This window comes from Limulus polyphemus, unplaced genomic scaffold (assembly GCF_000517525.1).
Source record: "Limulus polyphemus unplaced genomic scaffold, Limulus_polyphemus-2.1.2 Scaffold369, whole genome shotgun sequence".
Classification (NCBI taxonomy): domain Eukaryota; kingdom Metazoa; phylum Arthropoda; class Merostomata; order Xiphosura; family Limulidae; genus Limulus; species Limulus polyphemus.
Genome location: NW_013665979.1, coordinates 81054 through 96872, shown reverse-complemented (window position 1 = coordinate 96872; position 15819 = coordinate 81054). Strand labels below are relative to the sequence as shown.

The 15819-nt window shown below is 33.3% G+C and overlaps 1 protein-coding gene across 2 annotated transcripts in view; it reads left to right on the top strand.

Annotated features, from left to right (window-relative positions):
* LOC106457752 (CDC42 small effector protein 2-like) overlaps positions 1-15819 on the top strand; it is a 91955-nt gene that overhangs the window by 16670 nt on the left and 59466 nt on the right. For both annotated transcript variants that reach the window (XR_002610245.1, XM_013917198.2), the window contains exon 2: positions 6702-6766. The gene's annotated coding sequence lies outside the window, so the exon portion shown is untranslated. The remainder of the gene's footprint in view (positions 1-6701; positions 6767-15819) is intronic.

Here is a 15819-nt window from a genome sequence, read left to right as displayed (position 1 = left end):
ACACACACACACACACACACACACACACACACACACACACACACCCCTATCAACTTGCAGGAACACACAGTTTAGAGAAAACTGCTTTAGTATCTCTAATACTGGTTAAGATCTGAAGACTGAATTACACCTCTGTGATCATTGTGAAAGATATGTATATGAAAATACTTAAATATAAATTCTCTCAAACAAAATCAAACCCTACCAAAAATCAGTTCTGAGAAATAAGTTTCAACACTATTATGAGGTGTTAAAAGATTGAACTGATGTGGAGAAATTTGTATGGAGTAGAAAGAAAATAATCAGTAGTGTAGTTTACTAAATTTTAAAGAACATGTGGGCTTATCTAAAGGTTGTTCTTTGTGATTGGTTCATTGTGAAAATATAGTGTTTGGTCGTCTGGAGAAGTGACTGAATAGAATATTGATACCTTATACAAGGAAACTTAAAATAGTGTTAACTGGCAATACGAGCCAGAAGCAGAGCTTTGAAGATTTCACCCAATGGTAAAGTGAACTAGAATATTAAATGTTTGTTTGAATGGCATTAAGAATCAGTTTCCTGAAGATAAAGGGTATTAAAGTTGTGATGATTCCAAAGATCGTGGGTACGTTGCTAACGAGAACTTCTCTATTTTATCATAACTGATAAAATACTGCTTAACACATTTAGTTCTGGAATAATTTAAAAAGTTGTTATTAAATGTAATAAGTATAAGAATGGTTCACAGTATAGCGAGGAAACTTCGAAATAATACATTTTTAAACTATATAAATAAATTTGTCAACTGAGTGGTTGTTAATAGTTAGTTAAAGAGAATATTGTATAACCCGAGTTCAAACAACAGTTCGCCAGATAACCTTACACCAATAACATTTACTGACCTTCTCAATTTCTAAGATAAATGGGTAAAATACGTTTAATTTAGGAACTTAATTTGGTGTGATTTCGTGGTTGTTTTAGAAGTAGGATTTCTCATAATGTGGAGGACGTGGAACTATACGTCATTGTCATTGGACTTAATAAACAGTAATTAGATAGGCCCTGTACCAAAGTATTCAGTTCTTAGTGTGCGTTTATTAATAATTACAGAAAATTTTTAATTTATCAGCTGTAATTATGGGTAAATAAACAAAAAATTAACTGATGTTCTAAAAATTAGTATCGGTTATGAACTTTGCATATTAGTTTTTATTTTGTTCCAATCTTCACACATGTCCGCACTATCATCGAACGGAAAAATAAATTATTAATTGCTTTAATTTTTTAAGAAAAAAAAAAACACGAAATTATACATTTCAAAAGTTTAAACATTGAAAAATAATAATTCAGAGCTGCTAATCATAAGGTAATATTTTTAATATCGTCCCGCAAGGCGGAAGTCTTCACATGATAATTATCGGCAGTTTTAATTTATCTTCAATCATATAATACAAGATTGTGAAGGCTATTCACTATTATATTTAATTAATAATGTTTTTTTTTTCAGTTCTGGTAGACTAGAAAAAGTAAAATTTATTCGAACTGTGACTTTTCACACTCTTTGGCCAACTCAAGGAAATAAGCAGATGCCAGTTTAAATCGTTGTTTCAAATTGCTGAATAGACTTTAGTGCGCTTACTTAGTTATGTTTAAAATGTATCGAGCAGTTCAGCCTCTAGACCTACGTTTTACAGGTGAAATATCTTTTAAAATTCGAAATTTTCTTAAGAGGTGAAAATCTACAGACCAGGTGGATTTGCTGCTGCTGCCAAATTCAGTTATTCTAATTCTGCCTATAGGGGATTTGATGCTGTGTAAATTAAAAAAAAAATGCATAAATTCCGAAACTCGCGGAAAAGTGATTTGTATTTCTGTAGAATGAATTGTAATGCATTTTGTATAGCTTTGCTTTGGGGAAAGTTGAATTAGGAAGTTATTTAAGGTTTTAAGTTTAAATATTAGTTTCGCTACGCTGAAAGCCAAACACTATTCCATGTGTAAAAAAATAAATAAAAAATGATACTTTATTGGATCGCATGGAAGAATAATTGTACATTGTCGTCATTAGTATTTATACTTGTTTCCAAAATTAGCTCTATCTTTGTTGGATACATTTCAACGAAACTTGCACCATCACATATAACTTTGTTTTTTGGGTCCATGAGAATACGTTTCGCTTTAAATCTTTATCTGACCGTGTAATTACGGAAGATCGGATATAAGAAAATTTTAGTTTTTAGACATATAAAGACAAATTACTTTGTAACTGAAGTAGAATGGTAGAATGCATCCTTGAAAATTACTTGATTTTCCACATCAGCGCTTGTGACACGTGTAATTACGTTTGTATTATAGAAGGTTGTGTTGTCCAAGGAAATACTTGAATTCATCTGGTCTTCCTGGAGTTATTGGCGTTTTCCGCTACTTTTACTGCCCCAAGTCCACCTAGTGTCATGTCTTGAATTCATCCTTTTTTTTTTCTGCCCTTAAATACAAAACAAAGAAAACAAGGAAGTTTTGTAGGAAATAAAAACGCGTGTAACTTGAGCTCATTCACCCTGCTGATTTTACCGCGAAAAGGTGCACATCTGATGTTGAACTTGAAACGCTTGGTTAGTTTCTCACAATTAACTTTTTACGAAGAATATTCCTGTTTTTTTTTATTGAAGATTAAATATATAATATGTGATTCTGAAGGGGTTTTATTTTCTCTCGTTAAGTACACTAATTGTTAAGACTGGTACTACAGCTAAGTTTGCCCAGTTTACCAACCACGTGGGCCCGGCATGGCCAGGTGGTTAGGGCGCTTGACTCGCAACCTGAGGGTCGCGGATTCGAATCCCCGTCCCACCAAACATCCTCGCCCTTTCAGCCATGGGGCGCTATAATGTGACGGTAAATCCCACTATTCGTTGGTAAAAGATCAGCCCAAGAGTTGGCGGTGGGTGGTAATGACTAGCTGCCTTCCCTCTAATCTTTCACTGCTAAATTAGGGACGGCTAGCGCAGATAGCCCTCGTGTGCCTTTGCGCAAAATTCAAAACAAACAAACCAACCACGTGTTCTTCCAGGTCAAAAAAGTCACCACACTTTTTAATTAAAGTTATGTCAAATTATATTTCATGGAGACGTAAAATACTGAATGAGCATGGACTTGAAACATTCAGAACAACAAAAACATAAAAATCTGAACGTAGCAAACATTTATTTACCATTTTTATATACAAGTATATGTTGTTTGAGCCTGAAGATAACTTCATTTTACTATTAAAATATCTATTGATATAAAACATGCTTTGTGTTAACCTATTGGGTTGAACATGTTTCTGCATTTATATAAACTTTAAGATGAATGCCGTTATTTAGATCTGTTGTTTTAACGTAAGATTTTCATATAAACTTTTTTATCTTAAATATGAATTTAGTGAAACCAATATAAGCTAATGGTTCCATTAAATACAGAACAATGCGAAAAAGTTTCCCTGTAAATAGTGGTTTAAAATACTTGAATTTTCATTAAACTATTAACTAATAAACTGTGCCTGTTTCTTATGAAACTTAAACATTGCGTTATATATATATATATATATATATATATATATATAATTATTCTTAAGGTTTATGTTGTACATTGTTCTATTCCAGTTCAGACTATCTTGAAACTACAGACTCAGCATGATCTATAGTATAAACCAACAAATAATGTATACGTGGGAGGAAGGAAACCAGCTTACTCACTATTATAAGTTTACCTCCACCTAGCATTACCAGTTCTGACAATTGTCATTATCAAACTTGTTTGCATGAGTTTTCCAACAGAGTAGTCGTAACCAGTCTTAACCTAGGTTAGGTGCCTAGGGTGCTCCCGCTAGGGAATTTTGACAGATTTGTGAGAGCTAGGTGTGGAATTAAGTTGCATGTACGTACCCAAATTTTCGTCAGAAAGCCTAACTAGGCTTAAGTCGTAAAAGGTGAATGATTTTAGATGTGTGTCCATGTGACCCCTGTTGAAATTTTAATATTTTTAACATCCAAATTTTGTCTGCAGTCGATACCAATATAGCTCGAGTTGCAACTTTATTCTGTAGTACTTTCTTCAGGGTAATTATGAATTCTAATAATTTGGGCATTTCACATATTCCACATTCTGTGATGTGTAAAGTTAGCCATTGATATTTTTAGACTAACTATTGCAGATTTGAAGAACGTACATTATTGTTGGATATACAAGACTGTTCAGTTTAAGAGTTATTATTTAGTGATGAGTGCTAAAAGTTAAATATTTTAAAAGCTATATTTATTACAAGTTTCATTATGTAACTGTAGGAGTTGTACGTTGTGTATGTAGTTTAATTGTTGTACTAGGCTTTTGTAATATTATTGACGTCATCTTACTCGAAGCTATTGATATTGTTGTTACCAGAAGGCTAGATATTTCTAGATTTTTTGTCGCGTGTTATAAATACGTGCAGATAGAGAGGAAGTTAAGTTAGTGAAAGAAAAAGTGAAGTTAGATTACGTGATTGTCAGTTTAGCGGTAAAGGGTGATATCTAAAGTGAAAGTTCCACGGTTTGATTCACGATATAACACTGAAAATCTTCCGTGTTTTTGGCCATGATGATGTTATAACATGACAGTCGATCCCACTATCCGATTAAAATTGGTGTTGTAGACGGCAGGTGCGGTTGTTTGCTGTCCTTCCTTTGTTTAGTCGTTCTTAATAATGTATAACTATATCTGGATCTTGGGGTTTCTGACTTCGCCTTTTAGATTGAAAATACAGAATGTCTAACTAAACAGAAGTCTATTAATGGCACTACTCATTTGACAGTGTTTATTAAGATCCATGACTGTGTAATAAGTGAATAGCTTTTTTAGAAAAACAGTCTTATATTTGGTTTTTAAAGAACTTATTTTGTCAAGTACAAATGCACAGCTATGTGTTTTATGTGGTTTCGCTAATTAAAGATTTAATTAACCAAATAAAGTATATTGACAATAAATAATATTGAAACAAGTGCGTGTGTTTGTAAAATTCAAGTACTTTTTGAAATTTCCTTAATTTTACTACTTGGTTCAGTGTAAGTTAGTACGTTCGCTCAAATTCAGTTAGCGAAAACTGTGTGTGTGTATTAGAAGCTTCCATTTCAAGTTAATGCTCCTTTACTTTGTATTGTTAATATTAAGTATTGACTAGAATTTAAACTTGACGTAACGTAGTGGCTGTATAGTGCAGTTTTTGTGTAGTCCCATTTTGAGAATTGGCGTTAAACACCGATAATTTAACGAAAATACTTTAAATCATTTTTGTATATCAAAATGTAGCTTGTTATAAAAATTAGGTTCTAATCCCCGTACCACCAAAATATATTCGCCCATTCAGCCGTGGGAGCGTTATATTGTGACGGTCAATCCCACTACTCGTTGGTAAAAGAGTAGCCCCAGCTACGTTGCTTCTAGTCTTTCACTGCTAAATTAGGGACGGCTAGCGCAGATGGCCACCGTGTAGCTTTGCGCGAAATTCAAAACAAACCAAACCACAAATTCTTATGAGTAGGAAAACAAACGAGTTTTGTTTGTTGAATAATCAGTTTTAATACAGATGGGACGAGTGAGAAGTATGGCATACTGCTGTGCACGACTGATACAGCGATGAGGGCTGTAGAAAGTTCCTGCTAATTAACAAAAGTTAAATAATATACATCTTAGATATATGTAAGTACATGTTGAGGGAAACAAGAATTTAATTAGAAAACCGAGTATCGATTAGTTTCCCGGTGAACATAAGAATATTTACTACACATACAGTATACAACAGAAGTTTGATAAGAAAACCAGTTTCTTTAATGCTGTGCAAGTTTTCATAAATTCTGCTTTTTTATTAATTTAACTGAGTGCGCTTACTCTGGCAAGATTATCTTGTGAAAGTCTTCGGTTAATTATAGGAACTTGAGTGAAAGTAAATCAAAGTTTATAACTATCTAATATATCGAATGTCTTTACATTTATTTTCTCCTTCTGTTGTAGATATTTTATATTGTTAGCTTAGTGTATTTAGGACTAACCTTAAATATCCTAAGTTGGTCAAACTTCGTGATATTATTAGGATTACGGCCGAAAATATCGTTAACAGCGAGGGTACCCAGTTGATGAAACAATGCATTTTAAAGCTTTAAGTAGTAACTTAAGGAAAGTATATTTAATTAACTATACTGTTGAAGGTTGATTTTTAGATTCGTTCTAAATACATATGTCAAAAGTGTTATATCCCCTATATCCAGAGCCAAGAGGCCTTTTATATAATACCAAAGGACTCCTCAGCCCTGCTGGTATACGACAGACCTGTGCCTGTCTAGTACATAATAAGTTATTTATTATCAAATTGCGTTATTAAACAAATGTTATAGCGTGAACTATATTAAATTTAACTGTGTATATATATATTTTTTTATATGTCAATTTTATGAGTCATTTACAAATCAGATTAGGGTAAGAATTAATAAGCAGTATTAATTATTTTAAGATCAGAGACCCTCGTTGATTACATTTGTAAACAAGGTTGTGCGTATTTTCTGATATCAACTCTGTTTTCCTGGAATTATGAGTAAAGTTTCATTTGAAAACCTAAACCATATTGACCTGTTGTTAACAGTGGTGTTAGTTATTACCTCTTTCTTGTGACATTGTCATTAAACTACATATGTCATTTTATTTTACAGATCATAGATAAGGAAACTAACATATTAACCAACGGTCACAACGTAGTTCTTCGAAGTTAACACTGGTAAGTCTATCTTTCAGTATTCTATACGAAGAGTGGTACATTCAGAATTATGGAAAAATAATATTGGAATTACTTAAATTCCTCTATTTTCAAAACTGTTGAGTCCTTAAAATACTCTTAGTAAATGTACTTAAACTATATTATAAATACACATCGGATGCTAACACGAATGATGAAAAACGTTAGTTTATACTTAGACTTCTGTGATTTCCGGTTAATGACTTCAAACGTAGGAAGTAAGAACTAACATTCTGAGAACAGGGTCACTTCCGGTTTGGTTGCGGATCGATATTGAAATACTGCGGTAATGTATTCACCATTCTCTAACAATCCAGTGTCAATGGATCGATCGCGAGATGCATATGAAACCGACGTAGGTTACAGTCGCAGATAAGTATATTTTAGTAGTCAGGGATGTGAGAGTACATTCAGTTGAAAATTTGTATGGGTTTCTGTCATAGCAATAACTGAGTCACAAAATGCGCTGTTGTATTTCAGTTTCTTGAGCTTGTTTTTACGTTATCAAGTGATCAAATGAGAAACCATTGTGTGTATTTAATTTATTTTCAGGGATGGGCCGAAATGTCATATATTTTATATTTAAAACGCCATGGTACGTCTTGTGATCAATTATCTTTATTAATCACACACTATATTAAGAAAAAGTGTAATGTTAGTGTGAAATATCTTGTAAATTATTACTGAAATTTTCCAAATACAAAAGGTTAATATGCTGTTGGTTTGCCCTAAGGAAAACGTTGTGGCAAAATATAATTAAAGGTAGGAGGAACTTACGAATAGATTTGAAAACCAGATATTACGCAGTTTTGACAATTTGTTTAACAGATTATTTGTTATTATTCTGCTACTTTTCTATTGTTAGTCTAAGATGTTTGTATGCAAGATATCGGTACGGTATTTGATGATAGGATGAGTTGTAAATAATGCTCAGACTACAACTATTGAAGATATGCTATTAAAATATTGATGCAGTTAGAGTTAGAATAAATGTAAAAATACTGCTAATAATAATCGAACCTACGAATATTACTGTAAACTTATTTTGTTCATTAGAAAATGCCCCCCAGTGGCACAGTGGTATGTCTGCGGACTTGCAACGCTAGAAACCGGGTTTCGATACTCGTGGTGGGCAGAGCACAGATAGCCCATTGTATAGCTTTGTGCATAAAAATAAATTCGAAAAAAATTCAAATTCATTAGAAAATAATTTAAATTACTAAGTTATCATGATCTCTTTCTTTCTTTTCCCCCGATCTCTGGCTAAGCACGTGTCGAGAATTAAAAGGATCCTTTGATGGCGAGCAATCACCGGTCCGTTACAGTAGGGACAGTGGCCATTGCTGTTTTGAAAATGTAAACTGTACGAGTAATTACAAAAATCGCAGTCTAATTTGCCTCCCTCAGGGGAATTGGGGGAGGGGGGGGGGCAGGAGTGATGAAAGTTACTTTTAGGAAGTTGAAATTGGAAACTGTGTATGTAGATTAAATGCCAGCCTTAGAAATAACTTTTGTATTTAATAGAATTGTAGAAATTCTTTGTTAATCTACTTACCATGGAGTACTTGTGTACTTATTGTTTCATTCTTCGTGATTCTGTAAACCTACAATTAGTTTACTTTGTTACTTTTAAAATGTGACACAAAATGCCACATCAAAGCTAATATATGTGAATAATTTATGACCACTATAGTTTCATCATTTCAATGTAAAGCACAGTTAATTCAATAATAGTGTAGTACTTACTGTGCTGTCGATTGAAATGTGTCATTGGTTGTGTAAATATCCGGAATTGTTATTAGGTATTTTCCTTATCTGATATATTTGAATTGCCTGTCACAAACGGCTTCTCGTGTGAGTGAGTCATCACGTAATTCTTCTTTTACCTTATTGCAGAAGCGTTCAAAACTAGTACAGTCAAATAGTACACGTACGTGATTGCAAAATTAACCGCGTAATATCAGGTGCTTATTTATTAACTAATTTAAAAAAAATCATTTACGTTAACGGTATATTATAAATCAGATTTTTTGAACGATGTATTTCAGATTGGTTTGTACTAGCAGTATGTTAAATAACTTTGTTTACTGTTTCAATCATTCAATAATTATGTAAGAAAGGGGTGCGAAACAGACTTACCGAAACATATGGTCCATTCCTGTGGTCTAAACTAAGGAAATGACGTAATGACCATTATTATACATGCAGTAGTTTTAAGCCTGAAGTCATAGCTTACTTCAGGTGTTCTTGTCAGAAATAACTTATTTTTAGTGGGAATAAAAGAAAGTAGATTTCAACATAAGTTTTATACAAGACGAGACAAATTTAAGCAAGAGATATATTACTATTTGACTGACTTTGTGTGAGCTTCGTTGTTTACGCTGTGGTAACATTCTTTACCTGATAGGATGTTCATCATTGTGGTTAAACACCTGGTTGACTTATATTTCTGTAGTTTTAACCAGGGTTTTTTTTATTGTATGAACAAGATGGTTTTCACTGGATCTTTATATGATAGCTTTCGGACACTTCCTACATGCGTGTGTTGGTATAAATTTTACCGTTACTTGTGAAAGCGGATATTGTCCGTAGAATAAAGGTGAATAAACTTTACGTTATTTTCTATATCTAGTTAACTTTGGTAAACTTCAGCCGTAACTAATAATAATCTGCGAATTCAGGTTTACAAAGAAAAGTGTACCGTATCTTTACGTAGTCAGAAAATCCGAACAGTACCATCTAGCGGTAGATGTATTGTAATCTACAATGTATATAGCTGCCGTTAACAACACTCTTAAAAGACGTTGTGTAGAAGTAATTGTAATTTCATAAACATGCTTCGTGGCAAATGGAAAGTAAATTTTAAATCTGTAAATCGAGTCAAAACGGGTCGTTCTTGTTAATTATGTAAGCTAACACAGTAATTTTGACATTGTATATTCAGAAATGTCAAAACGTATGGAAATATTTAATTGTAGCATGTCCATTTTAATAAACTGTTTATAACTTTAATCTTATAGCACTTAAATTGCATTATTGTTCTACGTTTAAACTTTGGCAGCCTTGGATTTTTAATTTAGGATTAGCGTTCACTTTTTAATTTAATCCAAAATTCTGTATCCATGCATTAACGTAGTATTACGACCAACCAGTTCATATAAACTGTTTGTAGCTGGGAGAAAAAAAAAACACTCATTGTCGAGTTGTTTATAGCGGGATTCTTAGAAGAACACTTGACAGTGCACTTAGCAACGTTTGATCATCCCGCTTTATTTTAGAAGCAAATAACATAACCTTGATCGTAAGGAATACTCATAAGTCGGTAAACTTATAGATAAGATTCGTTGTATAAAAGAAAAAAGATCGATATAATTATCTTTCGTAGTATTTATGTTGTGTAACGTTGTGTTCGTCCTTACTCATCGTATGGTAGAAAATAGGTGCAAACTACCCAACCTGTTTACTATCAGTATAAGGATATCCTAATAGATGTAAACATGGAATGTATACATTACTCATTTCAGCATAAGTTAACGAAAAATGAAGATTCCGCCATAATTCTGTTAAAATTTCAGGTTAGTGGTTTACAGTAATCCTGTATGGGTCTTCTTTTCGTCTACTAACAATAAAAAAAAAAAAAAACATGATTATATTCATAGTTGATATGTATTTTAGTTAGGGTTTCTTGTATTTTTATATAACATACACTTTAATACATGTTTAATACAAAGATCGTAACCACGTGTAACCATAAATTCCTGTTAAGCTCGAAATGGTTTAACTTAAAATTGAAAGCAACTTGTTTTTGTTTACACCTACGTAGCGTATGAACGGTGACAATGATTGTAGAAAAATGTTTACGTGGTTTGTCGTTACTAAAATTAACTTTTGGTGATAAGTACTTAGGAGGAAAACCTTGTTCATGCACTGAGGTAGTTTGAAACACGCCGTATGGTATTTAAACCGTTGGTGAGAATAGGTAAAGTAGAAAACTGTCATTGCAGATCCGGTGACAATTCGTTGTTTTCTTATAAACATCACTAGACAATCTTGTGTAAATTATTCCATAATAAAAACTTGTATATTTTGATATAGTAATTATATGTTTAACCGTTACTCCACAGACCTATCAAAACTAGTCTTTTTACCTAAACCTTGCAAAGAAACGGGATAGTTGAGACATTACTTAGCTCTGTTTTGGTTCATCTTTGTGGACCTCACAGATTTGTTCGCTTGCGACTAGGTGTAACATGATGTAAATGTCTTCAGAATTCATTCTTTACATCCTCTGGTCTTTTTACATGAGAATGCCAGTACAAGACTTTAATTCATGTTGTGGTAACATTTTTATGCACGTGTTAGAACTAAAGTTTTATTGAGGTTTTACAAGGGTTATATTATGGAAATTGGAAGTGGGGATAAACTGCTTTTTGACAGTTCAAGACGCACGGTAGTGTATCGTGTGGCTAAAACAACCTGCAGGACACACAAGGTACGTTATTAACAGGAATGATAGTTTAGCAACATTCCACCTTCTGTAGGTCAGACTGTGGTAATCCAAACTATCATATATTTTCAGTGGATGTGCTCTACTGGACCCTTACTTCACATACCAAATTTCAAGGAATCCATTAAGAAATACACGATATAAATTCTCCAATTTTGATTGATTTTTTTCTTTTCGCACCGAAAGTATGGAAACTTTATTTGATAGAAAAACACTTTTATGGATTTTTTTTTTCAAATTTGGTACACTTATAAATTTTTACAACCTACAGTTAGGTGTAAAATTTGGTCTTAGTATAAGACACGTGCAAAGTTATTTAACAAAAACCGCTCAATTTTGACAAATTTTGCGCACTCCCATGCAAAAAAGTCACGTGAGCTATCGGTCTGAAATTATCACTACAGTTTCACCTAAGAGTAAAAGTGGACTTTTTTTGTCATTCGGATTAAATACAGCAGCAAAACTAAGGTGAAAGCACTTGTAGATACACGTATTTGTTAGGCCAAGCAAACTAGATTAGCAGTTTCTGGTTCAAGTTTTCAAAAGAATCATGCGGGTAGACGATTATTATTCATTCTCAACTTTTAAGCACAAGTTTGCCAAATTTTATAAAATTCTCCTAATTAAAGAGCGTTTAACGTCACGTGATATTAGCGTAAATAATGATACTTCATACGGTTGTACCGAGTACATATAGGTGATGACAAGAAACTGTTAATCTAGATTCCGTAGCGTTACTATAAAGGAAGTTATTAACACTGTTTTAGAGAGGAAAAAACTACCACCATATATTTTAAAGTATCTGTTTGTTTCTGTAAAGTATAGGTCTGTTCCGAAATAATAGGGTTGCGATCCTAAAACTAATGTTAGTTACTATCGAGTGTCACTTTCTTACTTGCTGTGGTTTGTTGGTGTGTGTTGGCCGTCTATTTTGTTTTATCCACTACCATGTCCAAAGTGTAATTTAAAAAAACAACTAATGAATGAATGTTTCATCTACAGTTCTTATCAATGCTACAAGTGTAGCTACCAGTTTGGCCGCCAATTTCGATTTCATTCCTTTAAGTCGCACACTCAATCCTTTTTTGGAAGCACCTTTTTTTTCACACCCAAGGTGTTTTGATTAGATACTTATTTGTCAAAGTTGTTGTTAAACTTTTTTACAATATTTTTTTCTTGTCAACTTTTAGAAAATACTGAGAGTCCATCCTGTGGTAGTACGTTTATTTTCTTTTAATTTTGTTTTCTGTTTTGTCGCTTGTACTATTGAGTTCCTCGTTCATTTGGTTATAGTAATGAAAATGCAATATGATACTCAACAAGTATGTATCAAAAAATCGCGGAAACGACTGTCATTATGTTACCACGTGGTTCCTTTTATTGTTAGTTTTACAGTCTGTCAGCAAGTCTGAAGAAACTGTTTAAAGAAAAAAAAACAACGTTAAGTAACTGAAGAAATCCCCCCCCCCCTATCAAAAAATTTTCTCTATGGAATTACAAATCAAGCATATTGATCATTCCTTGAAATATTGAAGTTGATGGACTTAAGTAGTTAAAAGTTGAACAGAATAGTGTCATTAGTCAACTTACACAACTTATTAAGTCTTTCCAGATGTTTGTTCGTGTTATTAAGATGAAAAGACTCGTGTTTTAAGCGCGACTAGAGAACTTGGTCAAGTACATTGTGGAGATTACATACATGGGTAAGTGTTACTCATAAACGTGTTTGCATGAATTCAGATTTTAAACACGTGTCTGGAACTAGTCAGGCTGTATTACCTACGAGACACTTGCATTTTTTACTCTTCTTGACTCTTTTAACCAGTGATGATTGGTAAATATTTTATTCCAGCTTTTATTCACGTTTATAGTTTATTAACTAATTATTTCCACAAATAACCGTGATAAGGTTGATACTGTGTCCGGGACAGACAAGTAATACACACACATCAGTATGCCACTCCTTAAGGGTACTAATTCTGTTGCTGGGGTATATTAATTGAGAGTAAGTTTTGATAACATATTATTGTGTAAACGGTTATATAAAATAAAACATCTATTTAGAAACTGCTGATTTGATTATGGTTTGAATACATGCAAGGTTCTCCAGAGGAATATCATGGTCTCTTGAAATCAGCTGTATGAGGCTTGATTTATATCAGGTACATGTGAAAAGGGTTTTTTGTTGTTGTTTTTTTATGCTAGGTAAAGGATCTTAATACAATAGAAATAAAGTTTACGGCTCTTAGAACGACTCGCCAAGTGTCACGTGTACAAGTTGCTGTATCACTGAGTTTGAACTTTTGACCTGAGACTTCACAGCCGCTGTACTCAGGTTGAGATCGTGATAAGATAAGTGAGGTAGACAAGTTTTTTATCATTAATATCTGACGACGTGTGGGAAGAGGGACTATATGATTGTAGAAGGTTACGATAAGGCGGCTGGCTTTTACAGTTTCTTTTTGTGTTCCATATGTTGGTTGTTGTGACGGGCAGCAGCCACAATAGTACCGTTGTTTAACTGACTTCGTACATTGTGCATGAACAGTGCCAGTTTTAAGCCTACTTCGTGTTTAGTTAAGAGCGACTTGCTTGTAAAGCCCGAATATGATGTAAAACCACTATTTACATATATCTAATTTGAGAAGTCTCAATTAGAAAGGTACGTGTCGAATAGATGTTCATCATAATTCGTTGTTTTTTCATCATAATCAATTTTGTAAAGTGATAATGTGGTCGTTAACTGTTTAAAAGGTTCAAATAATATGTTGCCACGTGCGAGTTCCTCGACGCGAGTCGTACTAGTTTTAGTAGTACTAGTAGAAATTTTATCCTGGTGTTTGTGATAAACTAAAAAGAGATGTATATAGGGGGTGCGAACTTCTCAAACGTATTTAATAATATATAAATATTTGAAAACACCACCAGGACTTATAGTTTTTTATTCTGGATTTCGATTGGTCCGTAACGCTTTCACAGCTGTATGTAGTAATCCCAGGGTTACATGTTAATATTAGAGTGCAAGTCTTTGCCTCTAATTGCATAAGAAGAGTCGTTGGCTGAAGAGAAGTGTTAAAGCCACGAAAGTGCTCAAAAACCAGAATAATATATAGTTTTATTTTCACCGATTCTTAAAATTCAGTCTTAATTATTTTGTTACGTTATTCTCTGCCAAAGGTGGTTTCTAATTTTAACCAGTGGGCTCAGTATAGTAATATGTGTGATTATAAATGACACTTCTATAATACCGTCAATGGTGGTACATACATGTTAACATGAATAACGTTACATCTTATAAATTGTGTGTGTGTGTATGAAAACTGTGGTGTACTAACAGTTTCATTTTTGATTTAGTTGTGTATTGAATATACTTTTATGAAAATACCATACTTGGAGACAAATTCTTAATTATATGTATGTATTCGTCAACCTGTTCGATCAATGTGTGTTACTAGCGACTTAAAAAAAACGGTACTACTGAAATGCATTTTTCATTGTGTACCAGTGAAATTGCTTTTTCTTAACAGGTTTCAGTTGATAATGTATACAAGTAAAGTACTGATAAGTTACAGAACCATATTATTATTATTATTATTAATACGTAAATTCATTTGTTTTATACAAGCGTATTTAAGTGATTTTTCCTCGTATTTCGTGGCCTGGTGAATTATTTGATAGGTTTCTTTTATCCTGTTTCAAAAAAAAAACAGGAACTGATCATTACAAGTTGTTTTGTTTTGTAGTTTTTATTTACACCGGTAACATTCATGCTATGTTTGTCTTCAAGCCTTGTTCTTCATGTACACAATTTTCTGATAGTGTTTTGTTCGTTAGCTACAGATTTTATCAAGAGGGTTAAATTTGTTTTTCCTTTCATCCCAAACACTTGAAAGCATCTTTTGCCCCTCCCACCAGTGGCTCGGCGGCAAGTCTGCATGCTTATAACGCTAAAAATCGGGTTCGATACTCATGGTGGGCAGAGCACAGGTAGCCCACTGTGTATCTTTGTATTTAAAAACAATCAAGAACCAAGATGACGAAAGCGCTAGTTACTAAGTTCCAGCCAGTGTAGGAGACACAACTGTCTTATGAGATAGCTAGATAACGCACACATTATTGTTGTAGTCACGTGGTCTGATAAGAGTTTTAGACGGATGCTCGATCCTGTTGTCTGTTTCCGCTTTTGAGGCGTGTTCAGTTTCAATGATCTCGTGTCTCGTTTTCGGCTGAACCATCTCGATTTTATGAGATCTGTTTGCCCCAAGTTAATTTTTTGCAATACAGATAAACTTTACATATTTTTTTAGCTACAAAAAAGTAAAGTTGCATAGCTCCGAGATACCTGTATTTTTAGTGTGAGAAATTTGTAATTACAATATCTCTCATAATGATAAATACATAGGAATGGATCAAATAATTAGTTAATTGGACTGTTATCTTTCGCTCGCTCGCACACTCACACACACACACACACACACACACACACACACACACACACACACACACACACACACACACACACACACAC